A 26,537-nucleotide genomic window follows, 5' to 3' on the forward strand; every position below is an offset into this window, starting at 1 on the left:
TTCTAGTCTAGCATTTGCTACTGTCTTTTGTTTAGTTTGATAATTTTTGGCTATTCTAATAGATGGATAGTGGTACTTCATTGTGGTTTTAATTTGTATTTCTCTCATGCCTAGTGAGCTGAGTATCTTTTCATGTGTTTATTTGCCATTTGTATCTTCTTTGGTAAAGTGTCTGCTAAGATCTTTTGCCCATTAAAAAAAAAAAAGTTTTTTCCCTTATTGGATTGTACAAGTTCTTCATATATGTTAGATACAAGTCCTTTATCATATATGTGTTTTGCAAACGTTTTCTCCCAGTCTTTTTTTAAAATTTCTTAGAAAATGTTTATTTGTTGAGTGCCTGGGTGGCTCAGTTGGTTGAGCCTCTAACTCTTGATTTCGGCTCAGGTCACGATCCCAGGGTTGTGGGATAGAGCTGTGCATCAGACTCCACGCTGACTGTGCAGCCTGCTTGAGATTATCTCTCTCTGTTTTTCTGGCTCTCTCCCCAGCTTGCGCACTCTCTCTCTCTCTTTCTCTCAAATAAATAAAATGTAAAAAATTTAATAAATATGTTTATTTTTGAGAGAGAGAGAGAGAGAGAACGAATGGAGGAGGGACAGAGAGAGAAGGAGACACAGAATCTGAAGCATGCTCCAGGCTCTGAGCTGTCAGCACAGAGCCTGACTTGGGACTTGAACTCAGCAACTGGGAGATCATGAGCTGAGCTGAAGTTGGATGCTTAACCAGCTGAGCCACCTAGGCACCCCTCTCCCAGTCTTTGTTTTGTGTATTATTCTTTTTACCAGCACCTTATGAAAATCAGAATTTTTAATTTTAATGAAGTACAATTTATCAATTTTTCCTTTGTGTGTTTGTTGCGTCCTAAGAAATCTTTGCCTTACTAAGATCATAAAGATTTTTGTCCAAGAAATTTTTAAAAATTTTATACTTCTGGTTTATGTTTGGTTTTCTGATGCATTTCATGTATGTGTTTGTATATGATATATGTGTTGAGGTTCATTTTTCTGCATATGTATGTCCAATTTTTTAAGAACTATTTGTTGAAGAGACTGTCCTTTCTCCATTGGCCCTTTGTTGAATGGAAATTGACCACATATTCCTGGACTATGTTCTCTTCCTTTGATGTCTATAACCTGTCATTTCACCAAAACTACAATGTTTTGATGACTAGCTATATAGTAGATCTTGAAATCCAACTTTCTTTCTTTTGTTTGTCTGTGATGGGTCCTTTTCTTCTCTTTTCTTTTTCTTCTTTTTTTAAAGGGTCGTATCACAGTAACTGCGTATTAGGACAATGTCTCAGTTACATGGGTTGATTTGTTTATTTTTTAAAGATTTTTGTTTTTTTAAGTTTATGTAAGCGTTCTACACCCAACATAGGGCTTCAACTCATTACCTGAAGATCAAGAGCCATATGCTCTACTGACTGAGCCAGCCAGGCACCCCCCCTTTACTTTTCTGTACAAACATTAGACTCAGCTTGTCAATTTCTACAAAGAATAAAATCCTGCTAGAATCTTTATTAGGATTGTGTTAAATCTACAGATTAGTTTGAGGAGGCTTTATATCTTAACAACATTGAATCTTCTGATGTATATATCTCTCTCCTAAATCTTCTTTTTTTCTGACTGTGTGTTACAAATGTAAGTGTTGACCTTTGACCTCTGGAGTCTTTGAAAACCTGTGAAATCAAATGCCTTCCAGATACCAAGGAGTAAGCAAGGTAGGTGCAGGAGGAAGCAGAGGAAAGAGAAACCGCAGAAGACCTATTTAAATTCTGGAGAGGCACAGGGGCACTGAGGATCAAAAAGGAACAGATCCTTTAGGAAAAATTAGAAAATCCGTATCAACTAAGGGGAAAAGTATTTTGAAAGGCAACTAAAGATGATGCTAACTTAAGTTTTAAGAGCATCAGCAGATACCTGTTTATTGTGGTGGTTTGGGTTGGTGGGGGGTTTTGTCCGGTTGGGAGTGGGTTTGGGGATTGGAGGGTAGAAACGTTTTCAAGGAGGTGCCTGGGTGGCTCAGTAGGTTAAGAGTCTGACTCCTGCTCAGGTCATGATCTTGTGGCTCATGGTTTGAGTTCCACGTTGGGCTCTGTGCTGACAGCTCAGAGCCTGGAGCCTGCTTCCAATTCTGTGTCTCTCTCTTTCTCTGTCCCTGCCCCTGCCCCATTCATGCTCTGTCTCTGTCTCTCTCTCCAAAATAAATATTTAAAAAAATTAAAAAAAGGAAAAAGAAGTGTTTTCAGGTCTTTTTCCTGTCTGCACCCTGCCTGGAACTGATCAAGGCCTTTCCTTTAGTTGTTGATCAAGAACCATGCTAGGCCAGCTCTGACCTGGGTGCCAGGAGGGCACAGTGAGCAGTGCAAGGTCTCCTAGCTCTGTGGACATAGGCCAAGTGGCATTTCCTGCACCGAGAAACATACCTGTCATTTTATTCTCAGTTCTCCTTCAAGGCAGAGGCTAGGAGGCCACCCCCAGTTCCTGCTAATTGACCCAAATTAAAAGGTGCTAATTCTGGCCAGACCTTATCCAGGTCAGGCCCAACCCAGCTTCACTGCTGCCTTCCACCAAAGCCCAAGTGGCTTACAGGCCTCCTTCTCCCAGCCTTTGCTTGGGCTCTTTGGGGGCCTCTGATGCCACTGGTTAGGGCCAATATTTAAGAAGGAGGAAGAGCGGTGTGCCTGAGTGGCTCAGTTGGTTAAGCCTCTGACTTCAGCTCAGGTCATGATCCCATGGTTCATGGGGTCAAGCCCATGTCAGGCTCTGTGCTGACAGCTCAGGCCTGGAGCGTGCTTTGGATTCCGTTTCTCCCTCTCTCTCTGCGCCTCCCCCGCTCAAGCTCTTGAGAGCGCGCGCGCTCTCTCTCTCTCTTTTTTTTTTTTTTAACGTTTATTTATTTTTGAGACAGAGAGAGACAGAGCATGAACGGGGGAGGGTCAGAGAGAGGGAGACACAGAATCTGGAACAGGCTGCGGGCTCTGAGCTGTCAGCACAGAGCCCGACGCGGGGTTCGAACTCACGGACCGCGAGATCATGACCTGAGCTGAAGTCGACCGCTTAACTGACTGAGCCACCCAGGTGCCCCTCTCTCTTTCTTAAAAAAATAAACATTAAAAAATTAAAAAAAAAAAAAGGAGGAGGAAGAGGGATTTCAGAACATAGTGCTCAATAAATACCAGTGGTCAAGAACACTGGCTCTGGAGCTAGACTGCCTGGCTTCACATCATATCAAGGCTACCGAGACAGTGGACAGTGTGTTTAACTCTCCATAGCTCTACCTCCCCGTCTGTAAAACTTACATACTACAACTACATTGGGTTGTTGGAGTAGTAAATGAAACAATGCAGGTAAAGCACTTAGAAAAGTGCCCAGCCAGCAATGATGAATCCTCAGTAAATGCTAGCAATTCATTATTATTGTGGATCACACAGAGTGCCAGGCCAGGCACTTGGGCAGTACTCGAATCTGCCATCAAACCGTCCTGGAGGCCTCATTCTGTCACTCTGGAGGGTGTACTTTGGCCATCTTGGTTCCATGTGCCAAAAGATCACTACTGTGTTGAAACAGACACAGAAACAACTTTTTCTCTATTAGGGCTGCACTAATATTTATTAGTGTGCCCCAGGCTTTGCTTTCTCAGATTCAATCAGGCATTAGTGGCCTCTGAGTCCGTGAGACCTGGCTTCCATTCCTAACTTGTCCTGTCACTGGCCAGTTCCCGGCTGCCTCTGGACTTGAGCTTCAGTCTGTAGAGTGGGCGTGTTTCCTACCGTGTTGTGCTGTTCTCGTCCCACTGAATCACTGAATGATTCTCGCAGGCCAGTAATTCCTGGCCTTTTCTGACTGTTTGATATATAAATCATTATTTCCTAAAAATAGGGAACAATCTACATTACTTTTAATCTAGAGTGAATAAAAATTACATTTGAAAAATTGAAAATTGCATTGTTTTGTTATGCCCAGAATTCGCGAATTTGGGAATCAGGCTCCCAAAGACCACCAGGGAGCCGAGTCCGATGCAAAAGCAAAGAGCCTTTATTCGAGCTAGCTCGAGCTCAATCTCCTACCTGCACCGACGCAGCGGTGAGATGCCAGAGAGAGCGAGCGAGTTTCAAAAGCACGAAGGTTTTATAGGGGTCTAGGGGCAGTTGGTGGGGTGATGGTCGTGGCCTTAGCCAATTGGCTGGGGAAGGATCAGAGTCCCGTTGCGCAGGTTGCCGGGTGTGGTTTGAACGGGAAGTTTGAACGGGTGAGCGAGAAGTTACTCAAGGGGAGGGGGTTTTAGCGGGTGAGCGGGAATTTCTTTCTGCGGTTTGCCCGGAAAAGGGGGCCATGTCCGGGACATAGTCACTCAAGATGGAGGACACAGAACAAAATGGAGTCGGCCGGCCTAGGTCCACTCTTTCAGTTTCTGCCCACTTCCCATCTGACAGAGGCACTTGCAGCTTCTGGGAGCTACAGAAGGAGTCCTAACCAGGGTCGTTCATCGCTGCATCAGACTGCAGAGAACCATGATGTCAAGGCGAGCCCCTGCCTTGTCTTCTGTGTGGGAGGCCTCTCATGTCTCTTTGACCCGAAGGTTCTGTGCACAGAGATGGCAAGCCAGTAAGGCTGGGAGCCTGGTCTTTCCATCCCTCTACACCAGACTGTGATTCCTATTGGAAGAGAGGTAAAAAAAAAAAAAATTACCTGCAGGGAGCAGTTTGATATTTGCTTTGTTTTTGTTTCGTTTTTGCCCCAGCCTTTGCCAGAATCCATTCTAAACTTTTCATCATCTCACTTCTCCATAACTGTAAGAAAGGGAATAAAGGAATGGTGTGGGCTTTAAGTGTAATTGTGGGTCACATAAACTGGCTGTCCCTGGAGAGCAGTGGCATTTGGTGATGGTGCTTTTCAGAAAGCCCAGGGCTGTGTTTTTTGTTTTTAAACTGAGCTTAATTGTCTAGCCCTGCAGTTGCCTCTAATTGTATTTGCTGGTTGAAAGCCCTGGTAATATATTTTTTTTTAATTTTTAAATTTTTAAAAATTTAGTGTTCTAACTGAATGCACTGTAAAGGTGTTTCCTTGATGCACCTTGAGAAGAAAGGCGAAGACAGTCTCCTCAGAGGGAAGGAAGCCTGATTCTCAAACCCAGGGCGCTTCACAAAGACAGTGTCTTTTGTTTCTGTTCTCACCCTTTCATCCCACACAATGGATTAGGGCAAGGTGTGGCATATATAGGATTGGTGATGGCACACAAGTTGATTTAGATATACATTTATTTTTTAAATTTGTTTATTTAAGTAATCTACACCCAACATGGGGCTCGAACTCATGACCCTGAGATCAAGAATTGCGTGCTCTACTGACTGAGCCAGATAGGTGCTCCTAGATACACATTTAACCATTAAGCTTTTTTTTTTAATGAAGTAAGGTGTATCTTCTGTTAATAGCTAATAATACTGATTTTCCACTTACAGTTGGGACATAAAGTTTCTTTAGTAATGATTTTAATACAGTGGATTTTAAGATAAATATTATATATGTAGATAGGTCCCAAATCCCAAATGTGGCCCAAATGATTGATGTTTAGGAAACGAAGGCTTAGGGTTTCTGAAACACTAACTTTTCAACTTCCCTAAACCATAAGGGAAGGTGGGGGGGGGGGGCTGTGGGAGGGCTGGAGTCATAGGGACCTTCCTGACCAAGGAGGCGGGAGTGAGAGGTGTAGTTCCCCTGGACACCAACTGATTCTCTGCAGATGCCAACTGGGTGTGTCCCACAATTCTGACACTGACTGCCCGGAGTTAGCATCAGACTCCACATGTTTTAGGGTTCAGTCTCACAAGACTGGCCCCCCCTTTCAGGTAACTGTTGTAAGTATTGGGTCCCCCAGGTTACCAACACTCCTAACTTGACTATAAAATCAGGAGTTCCCTGGGGTGCCTGAGTGGCTCAGTTAAACGTCCGTCTGACTCTTGATTTCAGCTCAGGTCATGATCTTGTAGTCCTGAGATACAGCCCTGTATCAGGCTCCACGCCCAGTTTAAGATTCTCTCAATCTCCCTCTGCCTCCCCCCCCCCAAAAAAAAAAAAAAAAAAAATCACGCATTCTCACAATCACCTCATGTTCATTAATTTGCTAGAATAACTCAGAACTCAGGAAAAGTGCACTGTTACAGCTTGTTACATATTTTTTTAATGTTTATTTTGAGAGAGAGGGCACTGATAGAATCCCAAGCAGGCTCTGCGCTGTCAGCACAGAGCCAGACTTGGGGCTCAATCCCATGAATTTTGAGATCACGACCTGAAATCAAAGAGTCCGATGCTTAATCGACTGAGCCACCCAGGTGCCCCTCAGCTTATTATAAAGGGTACAACACAGGAAACAGCCAAACAGAAGGGATGCATAGGGCAAGGTGTCGGGGAGAGGAGTTCAGTGGTTCATGCCCTCTCCAGCACCTTGGTCTATTCACTAATCCAAAAACTCTCCCAACTTCGTTTTCATGGAGGTTTCATTACATAGACGTGACTTACTAAATTATCGGCCATTGGTGAAGAATGAGATCTCCAGTCCCTCACTCATCCCCAGAGGTTCGGGAGTGGGGCTGAAAGTTCCAAACTTGTAATCAAGGCTTGTTCTGGCAACCAGGCCCCATCCTGAGGCTATCTAAAGGGGCCTGGAAGTCACCCTTATCATTTAGGGAATTCCAAAGGTTTTAGGAACCAGGAACTATGCCAGGAACTGGGGATAGAGACCAAATATCTTTCCATGTATGATAAGGGGCAACACACAAAGTCAAACACAGCTCTATCCTTGCAAAAAGGATGGAGGAAGAGGGAGCCTCAACATTATAGGAAATTTGAGTGCTCCATGAGCATAATGAATCATGTGGATCTTAACTCACTTTCTAATACACTTGACATCCAATTGTGGCAGTAAAAAGTCATTAAATTTGAAAATCTTTTAATTAGAGTATTATTGTTTGGTTTTTAATATTCATCTTTATTAATTTTATCTGGAATGCACACCTGAAGTGTTCTGGGTCAGAGACAATTTATTCTTTTTATTTTTTTTAAGGTTATTTATTTTGAGAGAGAGAGAAAGAGAGCATTATGTGCGGGGGGGGGGGGGGGGCAGGGAAAGGGAGAGAGAGAGAGGATCCCAAGCAGGCTCCTCGATGTCAGCTCAGAGCCCGACTCGGGGCTCTGATCCCACGAACTGTGAGATCATGACCTGAGCTGAAATCAGGAGTCAGTTGCTCAACCAGCTGAGCCACCCAGGTGCCCTAGACACAGTTTATTCTTTCATCACTTTCAATATGTTGTACACTGAGAAAATAAAAATAAATCTGTATGCACTGCCTTCTGGCCTCTGTTGTTTTGGGTGAGAAGTCAGCTGTTCATCTGTTTGGGCCTCCCTTGTATGTGAGTTGTTTTTCTCTGGCTGCTTTCAAGGTTTTCTTCTTGTCTTTGGCTTTTGGTATTTTCACTCCACTGTGTTGTGTGAAGCGTTATCTTACTTGAAGTTCTTTGAACTTCTCAGGTATGTAAATTGGTTTTCAAAATTTGGGAACATTTTACCATTAATTCTTCAAATCTTTCTGCTCCTTTCTCCTCCTCCCGAACTTGTGGTATTCCTCCTCAGACATACACTGGTGTACTTATTTTTTTTTTTATTTTTTTTTTAATGTTTATTTACTTTTGAGAGAGAGAGAGATAGAGAGAGAGAGACAGAGTGTGAGCAGGGGAGGGGCAGAGAGAGAGGGAGACACAGAGTCCAAAGGAGACTCCAGGCTCTGAGCTGTCGGCACAGAGCTCGACGCGGGGCTCGAACTCACAAACCGTGAGATCATGACCTGAGCCGAAGCCGGACGCTCAACCGACTAAGCCACCCAGGCGCCCCTACACTGGTGTACTTAAAGACGTCTTGCATTTCTCTGAAGCTCTGTTCATTTATCTTCGTTCTGTTTTCTGTTCTTTGGCTTGCTCATGCGATCTCTACTGATCTTCAAGTTCCCTGGCTCTTCTGCCATTGCAAATCTGCTGTTGAGCCCCTCACATGAATGTTTAAGTTGGGTCATTGTACTTTTCAACTCCAGAATTTGTGTTTGGTTTTTATAGTTTCTCTTCATTGATACTGTCTATTTGGTGAGACGTTGTCTTTATACTTTACTTCTTTAAGCATGGTTTCCTTTGGTTCTTAGAACATATAATGGCCACTTTGAAGTCTAAATCTGTCATCTGGTCCCTGTAGGCAGTTTCTGTTGCCTACTTTCCCTCCTGCATGTGGGTCACAGGTTCCTCGTTCTTTGCAGGTCTTATGTTGAAAACTGGACCTTTCTGCTAATCTATTATAGCAACTCTTTCTCCTTTCTGGGACTTGTATTTGATTTTGTGGCTTGACTAGGCTAGGTTAGTGAAGCCTGTTTCCCCCCAGCAAGAAGCCTCCCTGAGGTGAGGTGCGCAGCCTGAGTGGTGACAGTTCCCAGGGATAACGGTGGCTTTAGCAGAGTCTCTTTCCCTGATCTCCAGTTAAGAGGTCTGCTCTGTGAGGTGCCACACCACTCTTATTAGGCTCTAATGACAACTGATTGCCCTTTTGTCTTCAACAATGCCCCAGGGCACACTTGCCAGCAGGCTGGTCCAATTAAATTCCGGCAGGGATTGTTTTTTTGAGGTCAGTCTTTTGAATTTTTTCCTGACCCCAGGAGTTTGGTTTTGTTGTTGTTGTTGTTTTTAGCTATCTCTTTTTCTGGTTCACTCTGGTGCACTAGCTGGTCTATAGTTTATTCGTTGTTCTTATGAGGAACTATTGTTTTTAGGAGTGCCCTAAGGCTTGAACTTTCCAACAGTCTTAAATAAAGTCTGTTCCTTCAGGGAGTGCTTTGGAACTCTTTTGGACTGCCTCTGTCCTGCTGTGGGTGCTGGGTACCATGGTAGCCTCTGGTCTTCTGTTTGCTCTCCCAGGGTGGGACCTATGCCCTGTGAGTGAGTTGGGGTGAAGGTGTTGGGGTCCCAGTGTTCTTGGCTTGCTGCTCCTGGAGTGGAGCCTGGACTAGGTGGGTAGGCACTGGGTAAGAGGAAAAGAACCCTTAATCCTTCAGCCACACTCACCAGTAATTGAAATTTAGCCTCTTCAGCATGAAATTGGAGGGGATGGAAAATGCTGGCAGCCTGCCTCTCCCAGTGAGACATGGTAAACCTTGATTGGGAGCTGAGGGAGGGGGAGCCCAGACTTCTTGACCATATTTACCTGTAGTGGAGCCCTCATCAAACTGAGCTGGGGTTTGGAAGGGTGGGGTAGGGAGGGGGTTGTGGCTTAATTGCCACAGACTCTGTTCTTACCAAAGTGTACTAGATTTTCTCGAATAAATGTTTCCTCATTTGGCATAGGACCTGAGAAGAATTTCCAGGGACTTTGGCGGTTCTTTTTTATGGTTGCCACCAGCTTGTTTTGCTAGGAGTGGTCCAAAGAATTTCTCACACTGACATCCCGAAGTGGATTAGTTATTACTTCCGTAACAACTACATCAGTCCTGGGCAACACCATGGGAAGCAGTGGAGAAAACCACCCACACAAGGAGCTGGACGTTCCATAGACGTGGGACTGAGAAAAATCAATTTTCTCTGACTTTCCACAGGAGAAGGGCAGCAGCCCCTCCTCTCCCTCCCGAAAGGAGAAAAACATTTGCTACTTGGAGACAGGGCAGAAAGCATTCTGGGTTCTCTAACCTTATGCAATGTAAACACATCTCTCTAGGGTCAGATAAACTCCAGCTTTTTGACCTAGAGAAGTCTCCAGGGTTGTGGGTTATATTCCCCTTGAAATAGAAACACATACCTTCAGAATTAGGTGAATCTCTCTGGAGCTCCCTATCTATACAGTTGAAAATTAATTTTCCAAGACTTGGCTCTTAGCTGATTTTCAGCAAATTTATTCAGGAAATCCCAACAGTGCAGAAACACAAAAACTATTTTCTCTCTACCCAGTGATTCCACCTCTTATGTTTCTCCCTAGATGGCTCCTGGTAAGTTTTTCTAGAATATGCCACTCCGTTGGTCATTTTCTTTTAATCTGACTGGCAGGAGACAGGACCAAATCCACTGGATTTGTCTTAAATAGCACATACCCAGCTATTGTTATGCCCAGAATTCGTGATCCCCAAAGACCACCAGGGAGCCGAGTCTGATGCAAAAGCAAAAGAGCCTTTATTCGAGCTAGCTCGAGCTCAATCCCCTACCTGCACCGACGCAGTGGTGAGATACGGGGGAGAGAGAGCAGTTTCAAAAGGACAAAGGTTTTATTGGGGCCTAGGGGCAGTTGGTGAGGTAATGGCTATGGCCTCAGCCGATTGGCTGGGGAAGGGTCCGAGTCCTGTTAGGCAGGTGGGGGGGGCGGTTACTCAAGGGGAGGAGGTGTGGTGAAGGTGAAGGACACAGAACAAGATGGAGTCGGCCGGCGTAGGCCCGCCCTTTCACTATTTCCCCCAGAACTCCAAGGGCAGGATGAGGTCATTCCCACTGCAGTGGTCTTCGCCTCAGCCTCCGAGGTCCTTCTGGTTTTAGTCAATTGAACAAAATCTCATTTACCATCAAGGTCTACCTTAGAATGGCTGGTGGCTTCCTCAGGTTTCTGAATCAACCTTGCCTACCTGGCCCGAGGCATATACCCAGGTTCAGCTGGATGTATTAATACTTTGTATGGACTTTGCCACAGCCTGCAAGAAGGAAATCTAGAGCAAATTCCGTCATCCTTGTAATTGGCCCCAGTGAGTTGAAGCTGACCTGAATGTCTTTGAGGCTGAGGTGGGGCCGTAAATCCCTTCAACTAAAATGTGAGGAATAAATTTCATACCACCTTTCTAATGGAATAACACTATAGGCAAGCTGCCCTAAGAGTATGTGTCTGAGGGCTCCTTGGTCTACCTGCAGTGTTTCTATAAACACTTGAACATTCCTGATAACCATGTCTAGGTGTAGGTCAGTGTTTTCACCAGAGAGAAGTTAATGCCTGCCTTTCGAACACACAGCCCCAGAGGGCACACGGGGGATTATACATCAGTTAGGCAGCATAAGTGCGCAAGATCCCTAATGTGGCCTTCCACCAGTTAATAGGTTTTGGGGTTCCCCACTTCAGCCCAAATAAATCAGTTCAGTTCTTGTTTTCAGAGGGATTGCCTTCAGGCAATCAGTTTCAAGCAGTCCAGCTTGCTTGCGACACCCGATCATCTGTTCCTGAGGTGCAGACAGTACCTGGAGTTGTTATACGTGGACCATGCGGAAGCTGGGCCCACCCCCTCCTGTCCGGTCAGCTGTCAGGCAGCAGGAGCACGCTCGGTGGTCAGTTTGAATTTGGAGTGCTCACAGCAGCAAGGAAGGCAGTTGAGAAGAGGAGTACAGGGCAGCAGGTCAGGAGAGCATCTGGGAGGAGGGCTCCAGGAGCAGATTCTGGAAAACAAGCGTCACTAATCCCCTGCCCTCCATCTCCTGGGTGTGAAGTTCTTCCTTCTCTAGGGCCTTGCTTTTGACTTTCCTTTCATTGTTACTGAGTCAGTGTGTCTCCTTACTGTGACTTCTCGAAGTTTTTCCCATCATACACTCCTCTCATCCAGACATTTTGTCCAGAAGGGTTGGGTGTGAGAGAGACAAAAAGCCTTTTCACAGAACATTTGCACACAATTCAAACAGACTTAATTATGAAATCTGCATCTCCTGAGACCCTTTGCAGGCAAGCTTACCTGGGATGATTGTCAGGGGGGAGAAAGATACATCATATGCAGGAGACTGGTCAGGGCAGAATTCTGAATGAAAACGTTTCTTGAAATAGATCTATACTGCCCTCACTCCTACCTTTCTGACCACGAGCCAGTGAAAAGCTCAGAGAATCTGCCCTCCCTGGTGACGGCTGCATTGATCATCAAGCTGCCTTCTTGAGGTGTGTGCACTGGGAGAAGGCGAATCCGACCAGCAGCTGATGGTTAAGTGACCTCTGCCAGAACCAGAGAAGGCACAAATGACCCGACTGCAAAGGTCAGAAAGGCTGACTGCAAAAAGCCAACAGCAATGAGATCTCACCGAGGGAGGTCCCAGAGTTCCCTCTGATTCCATCCACCTGAGCGGGCAGAGGGGCTGCTAGGGATGGGGCAGACTCCGTCAGCGGTGGCCTCCTGGACAACAGCCCTTTCCGTGGGCACCTGTGTGCGATCCAGACAGGTCCGCCCGTATTCAGGATTCATTTCTGCAGCTCACAGCCTCACAGAAGGATGTCTTTGAACATTCTCAGAGTTCAGCTCACAAAGCGGGGTAGGAGAGAGGCACCACACCTCTTTTTAGCTTAGGAGAGCTGAAAACCTGACTCTCCGCCCCTAAAAGCCAGTGGCTTTTCCTTGCTTGGGGCGGCTAGAGGAGATCGCTCTGCCCCTTTCTCATGCAAAGCAGAACCGCTGCTCGGCTAGCAAGGCCTTTCTTACAAAGATTTTTGTAAAAGCTCCTTTTACCTGTCGGTCATGGAGTGTGAGTTGACCCATTCCACGAATGGGCACGTCTGAATTCCACAAGAGCTCCTTAACAAGCTCATAAGCTGCTTTTCAAAAAGATACTATGTAGTATCCATGTCAAAAACTTCTACTACGGTGTACCTGACTCTGGAAGCTGTCCCCCTTCTTGCTTTGGCCTTACTACCTTTCCTAAGGCAAGCATCACAGCAAAAATCTGGCATGGAGACTTGTTCTGTCTCTCACACCTATAATCTAGTAAGATTTCAGGTCTCCAAATTTATGGTAAGAAGCCAACAGTTTTCTCCCTGTTGCCAGAGAACCTCAGGGCTAAGAGACATCCATTCCACTCACAGGTGACAAAAGGCAAGGGCAGCTTTCTCTTTGCAGCCTTCCGTGATGGAGGAGGTGAGATGATCCCTCTCGAGCACTTAGGACAAGCTTATAACCTTCAAATCAAGTTCTGCCATACATTCAGGTGTAACAGCACAGACAACAATACAAAGTCATTTTTAAGCTCCTCTTTTTTCCCCACTGCAAATTTTTCCACAAACTCCTAACAGTTAAAATCAGCATTTACAGGGATAAAATCACAGCTGCAGGGAGAAGCTGTTTCCTCCCCGGTGGGGAATGTAGAAGTGGGGCAAAATGCAGGCAGCAGGGTGGTGTTTTATAACAGCCCTCTCCTTTCTCTTTGGCCTATGTGAGAATGCTCCAGGACTCCTGCTAGCTCACAGGCCAGGCCAGGCGTTCCACTCTGCATTCCTCAGCATCTCCATTTACCCCCGAGTCCTCTCTCCACAGAACTGTCAACTTTCCAGGCTCCCTGTCCCCTGGTGGGTGTAAAGGGATTAGTGCAGTGCCTTCTGAGACAGGAAAGTCAGCTGGAGTCTGGAGTCGCAGGGGAACTAAGGAGCAGAGGGGAGCAAGGAAGCCTCTCCAAGGTGGTTCTCCACACCCTTCCCTGTAGTGTTGACTCAATACCTGTAGCCGTGCAGTCCTCCCAGTCTTGCTCTTGCCTTGGGAGCTGAGTAAGTCTCTCTTCTCACCTGCAGGAGAGCAACACGAGCTTCTCCTGTCCCACCTGAAGCCCACCCTTAAGGATTTCTGGGTCCACCCAGAGCAGAGAGCAAAATCCCAATGCTCACTTTCCAAGCCTATCTCCTAATCCCTGCCTAACAAATTTCTCAATCTTTTTAACAGATCTGATTCCTGTGGATATCCTTTAAATCCTGCTAACCAGCCTTGGGGCTCTGTCTTCCAGTCAACCACATGACAAATAGGATACCATCATCTTTGCTGCCGTAATAACTGTTGGGCTTTTCATATGCACCTTTATCAATGAAAGCCAGTTGGCAAAATCTCCAGCATAGGTGGTTAGACACTCCCTAGGTGAGGGATGGAGAAGAATGGATTTTCCTTGCTTCTATACAGAAGAGGCAACTGCTTCCTTCTCTTCTCCCAGAAGGGAGAAAACCCTTTGTTGCTTGCAAACAGGATGGAAAGGATCCGGGGTTCTCCCTCTAACCTTTTGGAACATAAATACATCTCTGCAGGAGCCAGAGCAACCCTGGTGGCTCCAGTTTTTATGACCTAGAGCTATTTCCAAGGTCATGGGCCTCATTTGCCCTTGAAATGTAAACACACCTTCAGAGTTAGGTAAATCTTCCGAGAGTTCTCTCACTACATAGTTGTAAATTAACTTAGCTGAGGATCTCAAGATTTCAGCAACATTTCTCCAGGAAGTCCCAGCTCTTCAAAGTCAAAGATTCTACTTCTCTTGCTGACAGTTTGCTCCACTGTGCAATGTTGGAAGCTGGACAGATGCGTGACTCTCGTGACCCAGAGGTCTGTGCTGCTCCAGGCACTTCCGCAGGAATTGTCTTTGCTCTCCTGCAGCTGAGTTCAGGCACCATGCATTGGGCTGCCGGCAAAGATGTGAGGTGGCAGCGGCCTGAGTAAGAGGGTTGGTGAAATGAGCAGTGTGTGGGTAGCAGGAGTACGGTCTGCGCCGCATTTGCAAGAGGGGATATTTCATGAGTCAAAGGAGAATGTCAGTCTGAGACTCCTAGGTAGGAAGAAGAGGGGACCAGAGAAGCAATAAGCTGGGAAGTAGTATGTCTAAAAGATGTGTTGGAGGCTCCTTTTCTGGGCTGAGACCAAAGAGAGTGAGGAAAAGAGTGCATTTGTTTTGAGTGGGGTAGGGAAGCCATGTCCATGTGGAAGGTGAAGGGGAAAGTCAGCTAACGGTTGCAGGCGGACCCTAGCAGTTTCTGCCTGGACACACAACGTGATGTGCATGAACCCACGCTCTTTTTTTTTAATGTTTTATTTATTTTTATTTATTTATTTATTTATTTTATTTTTTTATTTTTTATTTTTTTTAAAGAAAGGCAGACTGCCACGTGCAGCGCCTCATTTGGATGTGTCTGGAGTCTTGGAAGCTTGACTACCCTACGTTCTCCTACAAATGGACCTTGAGAGCTTGTTTGGAGGTTCTAGCAGGGGAGCGCAGCTACTCGTATACCCTTGACCGAAGAACGGTCCTCCTCTATCGGGGAAGGTCGTCCTCTTCGACCGAGCGCGCAGCTTCGGGAGGGACGCACATGGAGCGGTGAGGGAGGAAGGGGACACCCGCCTAGCCAGCCAGATCAGCCGAATCAACCCTGGCGATCAATGGGGTGACAGATGTCGCAGCCAGATCGCCCTCACATCCATGTTTTATTTATTTTTTAAGAGAGAGAGCAGGAGCGGGGGAGGGTAGAGAGAGAAGGGACAGAGGATCCAAGGCAGGCTCTGCACAGACAGTAGAGAACCTGATGCAGGGCTCGAACCCACGAACTGTGAAATCGTGACCTGAGCCAAAGGCAGATGCTTAACCGGCTGAGCCACCCAGGTGGCCCACAAACCCACACTCTTTCTGCCAGCATGTAACCTGAGCAAACATCTGGCTGCCTTGGGTCAGAGGTGCAGGAATGGACAGCTTAGTATAAAGCAGGTGGTTCGCTCCCAGAGGCAGTGGTCCTATGACCCCACATGTAAAAATCAGACCCATGGATGGTAAGCAAGGCCTACAGCCTCTTTTAAGATTTCTCAGGTGGTGAACTTTTCATTTCTAAGGCAATGACCTTGTGAAAAGGTGCTAAAGGCCTGCTGAGGTATGGGCACATCTGCCCAAACGTAATGTGAAGCCTTCTGGGCCGAACAAAAGGGAATTCACAATCTTAGAATCGACAAGTTTATGTCATTAATGTCTCTAGCAGCCTGGAAGTGCTTCTCAGTAAAACTACATTTCTATGAATTTCTATGAAAGCTCCCCGGAGTGGCTTTTATCTTTAAAAGTTGATATTTCAGGAGGCCAGAAGAATCTGTAATCAACTTGAAAGCAGCTGGGGCATAGCAGATAGTCTGGGAGGAGTGAAAGAGACCATTGATTTAGAAACCCAGTGATGCTTTCCTGATTGGGGCAGGAGTGGTTCCCGGGTGGGAGAAAGGGTGGCTGACTGCGCTGAGTGCCCTGTTCTGGGGGCCTGGGATTATCCTCCCTGGATTCTGGGGGCAGGTCCTGTTCATTATTCTGGGTCACCCGACCCCCACCTCCATCAATAGGAGAGGCACAGGCCAGGCTACAATTTTTGTGATGTTTTTAGTAAAGTAAACGTGTGTGTGTTTGGCCTGGAGTCTAAGTCAGCACTAAGTTTGTATCTCATGATGTAAATAAAGTAGAGCCTTCTCCCAGGTCCCGTCACCACAGAACCCAACTATCTTCAACAAATGGCAGGGATTACCTAGTCCTGAAATAGAAGTGGTGTTGTTATTCATTATTTGCCTCTTCACATGCTGAGCTAATCTTACATCGACGTGAGTGGTGATACTGACTTATTGGCTGCATTTCACAAGACTTCCTTTCAGGAGAGATTGAAAGGCATCCCGTTCTCGGGGCTGTAACTGTAGATATCCATTTGGAGAGCGAGCTGTACAGCTGTGACTGTTCTTATCTCCCCCTCTGTGGTTTCTACAAGCAATGACGAAATCCTTCCTCATCCCGAGGAGAGTGCCTATTGTGGCCTCTTTAGGACAGATTTCCCCGAGCAGTTAAAATGTAGCAGTACTAGCTAAAGTTGCTGCTTCTCATCCTTCTCGTGGCGTGTTCCAGACCTGGCGTGGTAGGAGGAAAGCAGCAGAAGCCCTGACACCTTTCTTGTGAAGACCCGTCAGTATAGCATTTTGGCTTAAAGTCACCCAGCTGCCGTAGAATCCAGAAGCTTCACTCCAGCCCTTGGCAGGGCAAACATTTTGCCCACAGTGGAAAACCTGAAGGGGAAACAAATGTCAAAAGCCCCTGACTAAACATGTGTTTTGCTGCAGATTATGGAAAACCCTCTCAAAATGGCATGAACACGTGAAGGGTGGATTTGTCTCAGAACAAGAAGGGACAGGTCTGGCTCTTCTCATTCATGATGATCCTGCCCAGGCATCCACAGACTTCTGAGAATGGCATTCAGGAGGGGGACCGGGAAGACTGAGTCCCCGCCCTACCAATGATAGCCCTCCTCTTGGGCTGTGATTGCCTCCAACCACTGTTCTTCCACTAGAATCAGAGCCCCTGGAGGCCAAAACTGTATTCTGTTCACTGTTGTATCTCCAGGAACTGGCATATAGTAGGTACTCAATAAATATTTGCAGGATAAGGAATGATTGAATGACTGTGTTGTTATAATATTACGAATACCTAAGCTACACCATGGGAGCCGCTCATTCAATGTTTCTTTAAGTGGTCCCTGTAGGAGGGAGAATGTAACTCTAGCTGATGGGTTCCAAGAACAGTTCAGGGGAGAGTCAGTCAGCATTTGGGCCAGTCCTCCTGACGGGATTTTGAAACACGGGCACGGGGAGATGAGAGTACAGACTATTCAGGGAGAAGTCACAGCTGAAGGGTAATACCAGGTTTTGGAGAAAGATTGCTGCCAGGTATGACTGGGAAACACGGGGTTAAATAAACTAGATTGTCCATAACAGTTCTCAGAGCTTTTAACAATGCCACTGTGACTCCAGGCAGCGTTTCGTAAACATTTGGCCTTGGGACCCTTGCAGAGCATTTTATGGAATGAATTTTCCACAGAACACATCTTGGGAAACACTGATCTAGCTCGGTCCCACATTCAGAGACAAGGAAACTGAGACTCAAGAGAAGTGGTTTAGCCAGAGCCACATAGCAGAACCAGGTCCCTTGCCCACCAATATAATGCTCATTTGTAATACGAAGACTGCATAATAAAGGACAGCTTCTTCGTCACGGGGAACTTTTTATTTATCTATTATCCAAGCAACAACCTCGGTGCTAAACATTTCCCCCAGTTTTGCACAGTGGTATTTTATATTCATCACCATGACTCTCAGCTGCCAGTCACAGCCATTGTGTGTGTGGCCTCCAGACTCTTGGGGAGAAGGTTCACCTTAAATCAGTCCCAGGTTTGCCTCGAGGGCAAAGAAAAGATTTTCTCCTGCATGGCCATTTTTAGGGAGATCCAGGACCGTTGCAGTTTACAACCTGTGCCTCTCTTCTCAGGTGTTCCTGGTCCCCAGCCCTTACATCTGCTGAGGTAGGCAGAGCGGTGCCCCAGACTTGTCCGCCTCCAAATCCCCGGAACCTGTGAATATGTTACCTTACATGGCAGAAGGGACTTTGCAGATGCAATTTTATGTCATGGACTTTAGGAAGATTATCCTGGATTATCTGGGTGGGCGCAATCTAATCACATGAGCCCTTAAAAGCAGAGAACTTTATCTGGCTGGAACAGAAGTGAAGCCACAGGAGGGCAAGTCAGAATCGCGGTGTGCAGAAGACTCCATGCTGTCTTTGAAGATGAAGGGGGCAACAGGACAAATATAGATGGCTTTAAATTGCTGAGAAGAGGCTCCCTTCTGACAGCCATCAAGCAGATGGAGACCTGAGTCGTAAGTCCTCTAATCAGAAGAAAACGAATTCTGCCAGAAACCTGAATGAGCACGGAAAGAGACTCTCTCTAGAGCCTCTAGTTAGAGCCTAGGCCAAGGGACCCGGAGCAGAGGAACCATTGTAGCCCAGGGGACTACTGATGTGTAGACTGTGAGATGATAAATTTCTGTTGTTTTAAGCCAGTAAATTTATGGTAGTTAATTTTGACAGCCTGAGAAAACAGACACCCCTGGGATAAAATCTTGAACATCCAAAGTGGAAGCCTTAAGGGAAGAGAGGTTAGGGAAGGGCACCAAAGGGCCTGGAGGGCTTTGGGGCTGAGTACTGAGTTTCAGTGTTTTTTAAAAAACCAGCCAGTTTGAGTCATGCACGTCTTCCCCGTCACCCCCCACCTCCCCCCCGGCCAGGAGTCCTTGTATCTCTACCCAAAATGAGGTGGTCATGGGGGAAGTGTGCTAGAGGCCAAAGGGCTCCCCAAAGTAGGACCACCTCTGTCTTTTCTATACCCCATGTACTGTCTGACGACTGAATCGTGGAGTCTGTCATAAATGGCCCAAAGCCTCTGCAACTCGTTTGAAAGTGGTTATTAGTGGCTATATCAGTTGAAAAGAAAGGGGCTGCTAATTCACAAACCCTGACAGGTTGAAGTGTGGTTATTACAGAAGACAACACTAAGGACTCCTGGTGTTGGACTGGCCCAGGCTTCCAAGGCAAAGCCTTTAGCTTTTCAACAGAGGGCATGTCCCAGAAGGGAAAGCATTTGTCTAGGAGTTCAAAATAAACATCACCGTGCTTGAGAAAGATTTCAGCTTCCATGGCAGATAACCTGACTAACCTTAGATCTACAGCCTATTTCTGAGGTCTTGGTACTCTTCAGTTTCTAAATGTGGAGGAAAGTGTTTGCATTCTTTTATTTTACTGAAGTAAAAGGGAGACATGGAGAGGGACTTGGTATTGCTGGTCTGAAACCTTTTTGTTCCTATTTTGTTTGATTTTCTGAACCTATTTAAGGTTCTAACACAAGAGATCTAATTATTTAAAGCTGTGGAGATTTTTGCACAGTGTCTTATCTCTGATGAGATACACATTGTTACAAAATACTTTCATTTTTAAAAGAACAGGATTAATTTTAATGTTAAAGGAATCTGGAAATTCTGCCTTGGATAAAAGTGGAGTTAAAAAATCAGGGAAGCTTCTTGGATTACTTAGAACAAAACATCCTTTTTTTTTTTTTTTTTTTAATTAAACTTGAGTGTATTTGCAGGCTGTTTTATTCATGCTCCATTGTCATCTCTAATGCACGTAGAAGATACCTTTCCCACAGTGTGATTCAATACAGGCACCCAAAAAGATGGTCTCAGATTTCATGTGTCCAGGTAATTAGCTGAGTTTGAGCGGCTCAGTTAAACCCTTTGAAGGTCAATAATGCATGAATTTCTGGCAGACTGCCTAGCACGGAGTCCATAAACTTGTATAGGGACTAAACATTTTTATAGTAGAGAAAATTTTGTGTTTGAAATATGAACTAAATGATCTTAGCATCAGTTTTGCCTAGAATTTTATGGCAAATTCATGTTTTAGTGGGACAACAAGAAAGTTCTGATGTGAGTGCTTTCCAAATTTTCAAAGAAGTCTTTCCTCTGTTTTGCATATTTGGTAGCACAGTCTCTTGTGAACCTTAAAATCGTATTTAAAATTTTTTTTTAATGTTTATTTATTTATTTATTTCAACGTTTTTTATTTATTTTTGGGACAGAGAGAGACAGAGCATGAACGGGCGAGGGGCAGAGAGAGAGGGAGACACAGAATCGGAAACAGGCTCCAGGCTCTGAGCTGTCAGCACAGAGCCTGACGCGGGGCTTGAACTCACGGACCCCAGGATCATGACCTGAGCCGAAGTCGGACGCTTAACCGACTGAGCCACCCAGGCGCCCCTAAAATCGTATTTTAGTACTCCCAATTAAAATGTCAGGATTTAGATTCCACGAGAAGGCCCTCTGGGAATGTGTGTAGGTGTCTTGAAAACATAAATGTAAATATTACATGGTATTTAACTTTTTTCCCCTAAAGGTAAAGGTTTTATAGAAAACTTTAATTTTGGCCCTGAAATTTAACTGGAGCATTCAGATAGCAAAATAAAACTCAGTTTCGATAAAGATGGGTTTTTCTTCCCAAGTTTTCTCAGTGGACAAGGCAAACGTGGGATTGGGCCAGGCAGATTGCTGCTTGATTTTGGTTCCGCCTTTCTCACTTGGGAGGCCTAGGATCACACGATTTCTTTGCATCTGGCTCTTTCCTCCAAAATGGTTATGATTCCAAACCTCCCCTTCAAGATGTGGAGTGAGTATGTTGTTTGAACCCCAGTACTGCTGCGTGGCATCCGACGCTCACTCTGGGTGCCGGGACTGATCACTGTCACACTTCTGTTGGCTTGTGCCCCCCACACCCACTAACCCTGGAAAACTAACCTCACTGGACCGGCCACTAGGCTGACACCAGTGCTCCCAGTTATGAGAGTGCAAAGTTGAGTCTCGCTTAATTTTACTAAAGCTTCCAACTGATGATCTGTAACTGGCAGATTTAGGAGTCTGCTGTCCCTGGTTGGAGGTTTCTCCAGTACCAACAGCGTTGGGGGACAGTTTGCTTGGTCGACTCCAGCTGCCTTACCTGGGTCCGGTGAAAGGCAGTCTTGCTGTATCCATATTTGTCATGAGTGTACCTCCTGACATTTTACACTGGGGTGTGAGTATTTATGCCTCATGAATTAGCCAGGAAATGACTTTTTTGTAGCCACTTTGCTGATAGAAAACAGCCAAGATAGGGTATTCTTCTAGAGGCCTTCCACCAGAGGCATATGGACGAGGCCTTTTGTCTTGACATAAAGAAGCCACCTCCTTTTCTTCAGTTTTGTTTGATTTGTGTTTTGTTTTGTTTTCCTCTCAGAGTTTTGATGAGTTTGCACTGGATCCTCATAGAGCTATTGTCACCAACTCCAGGAGCAAGCTGCACTTCCAGGCTTCTGCCATCAGCTAGGGGCTTTCTAGGCCACTATTATTAGGCATCAGGGGCAGAGATTGATTGCCTGGGGTTGTATTTTTTTTTTTAACTTTTTTTTTGCGGGGGGTGGGGGGTTATATGAATTTATATCCGTCGCACAGGAGTGCAATTCCAGTCACAGTTGTTGGATCCCAAGCCGTAAGGGGCCTGCTTGTCAACCTGTGACAGTTCAGAACTCCATACTTTCATTTCTGATTGGACTTCTACACACCACATCTATTTAATTTGCCTTGTGCTGTTTTTTTTTTCTTCTCCCCCAAAGTGGACTTTTAAAGAATAATTGTTTTAGAACTCATACTTTGGAAACTCAAAAAATATATGAATAGCAACTAAATCCTTTGGGAGTACAGCAAGTTAGTAACAGAAAGCCCTTTCGGAAAAGATGGCATTAAATGTAGGAGGCACCAATATATATGGCTCAACTTTGTTGGTGTTTTGGTCAAACCAGTCTTTCAGCCTAAATGCTTTTCCCATTTCTGCAGCACCCAAGAGTGCAAGACTGTGTAAACAGAGAGAACATTGTTGGGAACTGTTTACTCTGGCACACAGCCTCTCCTAGCCTTCTGATCACTGCTACAGGTCAAGGGTCAAAGGTCCATGACAGGCCTGGGCTTAAGGGTGCTCTTCAATTACTCCATAGTAATTGAGGATAAAGCCAAAGGATTGCCTTTTCCTCACTGTGAAATCTGGTCACATCTGTAAGTGGGCTCTTCTACACAGAAAGTTAATATTTGGTGGAAATCTCTGTTAAGGGTTATTTACTGAAAGAAAAAAGATGGCTGTAGCGTGAAAATGATTCCTGCGTCTGTCACAAATGTTCCCATGTCAGGGTTCACTCTGCTTTCCTGCACAAACAACTCTTGATGATTTATGCACCTGAAGACGTATCTTACCAATGGCTATGAAGGAAATGTTCTGAGAAACGTTCTCTAGGCTTTGTTTAGAGGGAGCTCCGAAGCAGAGGTTAAATGCAATTTAACATGTTCCTCCAAAATGCAATTGACATATTGTTGTATTAATTTTAAGGAGAAAAAAAAGGCCATTTGACTTCCTGGTTGATAGATTTGTTGACTCTTAAAATACTCATTCCCACACCGTGGTAGGAATTATGAGTACAATTTCTGAGAGTGTCTTTGGATTTGGCGAGCAGTGTCAGGATTATTTAAAAGAAGTTGCTTGGGATTTTTTAAATGTAAGAAAAAAGTTCTGTTTCTCATTTATATCTGCTTGTTAACTAAAAGTGATCGTTGATTATCTGCTTGATTTTATTTTTATGTAATCTCTACACCAAGTGTGGGGCTGGAACTCACAACCCTGAGATCAAGAGTTGCACACTCCATGGACTGAACCAACCAGGTGCCCCTAAAAGTAGTGCCTTCTGAAAAATCTATATTTAACTTTTATTTTGAAATAATTTTAGATATACGGGAGATTGCAAAGAAATGTACAGGAATATCCCGTGCATCCCTCCCACCAGCCCCATGAAAAATCCATTTTGACTAGTTTTCCTGTGAAAAGAGGAAATAAATTTAAGGGTTGAGCTAAAAAAACAGGCTGCTTCAGTGTATCCCGAAGGCATAGTGGAGATCAGAGTATTGGACCCCCACCCTTCCTACAGCTTCCTTGTTTCATTTGCCAAAAAATGGACAGCTACCGGCAGAGGACGCGATAGGGATGCTGACGCTCTAGCCACTCATCTCCTTCCTTTTAATGCTTCCTCCTCCTCCTCCCATCTCAAAGTTCAAAGTGACTGGGTTTAGGGTAGGGATGAGGTGAGGCTTGAAAGTGGATTGTGTGGTTGAGCAAAACTTTTGAAGTTTTGCCTTGTACTTCGCCAATACTCTAGCCCTAAACTTTCTAGGAGAGACCTTTCTCCTCCCTCTTTTTGAATAAAGGACTTCTAGTCCACATGAAAGTGCGGGGGGAGGGTGCGGGGGGCAGGTAATGAATATAAAATCACATACAAGAAAAAAGTCACTGAAGAGTGTTTTGGGAGATGAGGAAGAAAGATACCGAAAAGTCACTTATTTCAAATTAAGCACATAGAGTTATGTTAAAGAAGCATGGAACTATTTGAGATTGTACCTATATTTTTTCTGGTTGAGGAGGGAGATGAAAGAAAAGAAGGTAAATCCCAAATTCTGAGGGAAAAAAGAAAGGCAAAGAGGGAATGAAGAAAGCAGAGACTTATTACACTCAGCTTAGAGGTAGAGTCTCTAGGAGGAATTTGAGGTTTAGGTCAGCTATCGTCCCTCTGGACAGTAAGCTTCAGAGCATCATCTCTTATCACTGCCCTTAGAAACGTTAATCGATTAGCCATTCATCCTAGCTTCTCAGAATGCTGTAAGTATCCTGGCATCACCCAGTGGAATAGCCACAAGTACACAAGAGGAGATCCTAACCTCAGTTGCCTCGGTGGCAGATGGCAGTTCTGCCCTGTTGTGACCTTCCAAGTTCGGAGATGCCCCAGTCCGCCAGATAGAGAAGCTAAAGTACACAGGGAAACAGACCAATGTTATGTATAACAGCAAACTGTTTACCGGTTTCCTTATGTCAGCCCTTTTTCTTCACGCAGATACAGTAAGTACTGTGGGCCTCTCACCAGCTGGCTACAACCTTTCATACCTTGCCAGCCCTCACCACCTTCCTTCCCCCTCAATAACCAGTACAATGTACTGGCTTCTCCACTATCACTAGGGGAATCAACTGCAGGGCATAACCAGGTTTTCTCAATTCTTTGCCTTCCTTTTGGCTACACTTGACTCCCTGTGCCTCAGGGCCATGTTTATTTGTTGAATGGTTACCTACTTTAACATTGCTGTCATTACCACCCTAACCCTCTACCATTCCCAAGTGGACCTCACCTGGGAAGTTGTTAGAAATGCAGAATCAGAGGCTCAGCTTCAGACCTTCTGAATCAGAATCTGCACATTAGCACAATCTCCTGGGGATTCTCATGTGCACATTAAAATTCGAGAAGCCCTGCTGGCCTCCCTGGCTCTCACCCTTTTCTATTGCAGATCGCCACTTCACCTGCCAGAAACCATACTTCCATCATCTTGAGACCCAGGGCTCCTTCATAATCTTTGTATTCATTTTTTTTTTTTATTTAGTATACTCCAAGAATAGCTCTTCCAACCCCCTTTCCACTCTTCCTCTCTTCATTCCTGTTTTTTTTTTCCCCTCCTATTCCTATCCTTTCTTTCCCTACCTTAACTTTACAGAGATCAGATGACCTTGCTGTGCTAATGTTTTGTTTTGTTTGTTTTTTTTTCCTTCTATGCTTCAGTATATTTCTGGTGTTCTACCACTCTCTATTTTCAGATCTCAGATGATAATATCTTCCCTGTTTCTAAGGCAGTTCTTCTACCTGTGCCTTTTGTGCATTTTCCTATGCCTCTCTTCTGGGATCTTGCTGTCTCCCTGGTCTTCTGTCTCCCAGAATCATGTACATTGTTTCCGCTAAGCCTTTCCTTTTTGCATCCAAATGTGCAGAGATCTTCTTTTAAGAAAATCACAAGATACACACACATTCATATTCACTTGATCCTACTCCTTGCTGGTTTGCATTCGATTTTTCCTCTTTCACAATCGATTTTTCCAACAAATGGTATAGAACAATGGCTTGTAGTTGGGACAGTCTTGCCTTCCCCTGCCTCTGGAGACATTTGGCAATGTCTGGAAGTATGGTTGCTGCAACCGTGGGAGATGCTACTGGCATCTAGAAGTGGGTGGAGACCAAGGATGCGACTAAACATGCTACAGTGCACAAGACAGCCCCACACAACAAAGAATTACGTGGCTATGGTGACCAACCATCTTGGTTTGCCTTTGACTTCTCAGTTATCACATTGAAAATCCTATGTCCCAGGAAACCCCTGAGTTTTGGTCATCCTGGGATGGTTGGGTCACCCTATTATCATGCCACAAATGTCAAAAATGCTGAAGTTAAGAAACCCTGCTTTAGAAGGAGGATCCATTAACTTTTCTATGGAAACAACTCTTAATGAAAGTCACCAGTGGTCCCCTTCTCATCACGAAATTCAATGGCCGTTTTGTCTCCTCCCTCAACCTTTTGATCTCATTCAAACATTTTGACACTGTTGCTTTACTATTCACTTTGGAGCATTTTATTCTCCTACTTTTGGTTCTCTCCCTTCTACCCCCATTATGGGGCCTTCTCTCTTTTGTGGGTCCCTATTTCTATTATCTCTCTCTTTTTTATGGGATTAGTGGCTTTTATTTATTTATTTAGAAAGAGAGAGTGAGAGAGAGCACACATATGAGCAGGGTAGAGGGCCTGAGGGAGAGAGAGAATCTTAAGCAGGCTCCATGCTCAGTGTGGAGCCTCATGTGGAGCTCCATCCCTTGACCCTGGGATCATGACCTGAGCTGAAATCAAGAGTGGGACACTCAACTGACTGAGCCACCCAGGTGCCCCTATTGTCTCTTAACTGTAGATAGTCCTGTAGTTAAGTGTTCCTTGGCTCTCTTCCTTACTCTCCCACTGAAGAATTTACTCCACTCCATAGTTTCAGATCTCATCTGTATTAGTTGATTCCCAAATCTCTTTCCTGAGTCCTAGTCTTTCATGTCCAAGTAACTGAGGGATTCCCTTGGATGTTCAGCAGAATCTAAAACTCTAATGTGAGTAATAGCAAGTTAAGGACATTGATTTAATACGTTAGCAAGGAGGAAGGACAATATGGTCTAGCTTCCATTTCCAGTCGGTCTTCCACTTGGGTCTGATATAACCCTTCAGCTCTATCCAACCAGGATAATTCTGTTCATGCTTTTATATACCTTGTGCTTTCCTCCTTCCATGGTTTTGTTCCGTGGCTTTATGCTTGTGAAAAACATTTCTGCACTTTCCTTCCTTCCTAATCATTCCAATCAGGAAAATGTGGAATGATGAAAATACTGGACTAGGAGTCAGAAGACCTATTTCTGTCACTCTACTTGCTGTCTGACCTTGGGACAATTTCTTGAGCTTTCAGAAGGTTTTCTATATATGTTTTAAATTTTATTTATTTGAAA

General features: G+C 45.0%; 1 protein-coding gene and 1 long non-coding RNA gene across 6 annotated transcripts in view; one reads left to right on the forward strand and one right to left on the reverse strand.

Moving 5' to 3' along the window:
- STOX1 (storkhead box 1) overlaps positions 1–26,537 on the forward strand; it is a 57,792-nt gene that overhangs the window by 14,404 nt on the left and 16,851 nt on the right. The window contains exon 1 of one of the 5 annotated variants that reach the window (XM_086679872.1): positions 15,240–18,442. The exons of the other annotated variants lie outside the window; for them this stretch is intronic. The gene's annotated coding sequence lies outside the window, so the exon portion shown is untranslated. Of the gene's footprint in view, positions 1–15,239; positions 18,443–26,537 lie in introns of those variants that run through there. 5 annotated transcript variants of the gene reach the window in all.
- LOC147575966 (uncharacterized) lies at positions 14,970–25,484 on the reverse strand. Its single transcript, XR_015241628.1, has 2 exons — positions 20,368–25,484; positions 14,970–20,111 (listed from the first exon to the last, which is right to left on the reverse strand). It is a non-coding gene; the product is annotated as an uncharacterized LOC147575966 (long non-coding RNA).

This window comes from Puma concolor, chromosome D2 (genome assembly GCF_028749965.1).
Source record: "Puma concolor isolate L17-30 chromosome D2, mPumCon1.1.hap2, whole genome shotgun sequence".
NCBI lineage: Eukaryota > Metazoa > Chordata > Mammalia > Carnivora > Felidae > Puma > Puma concolor.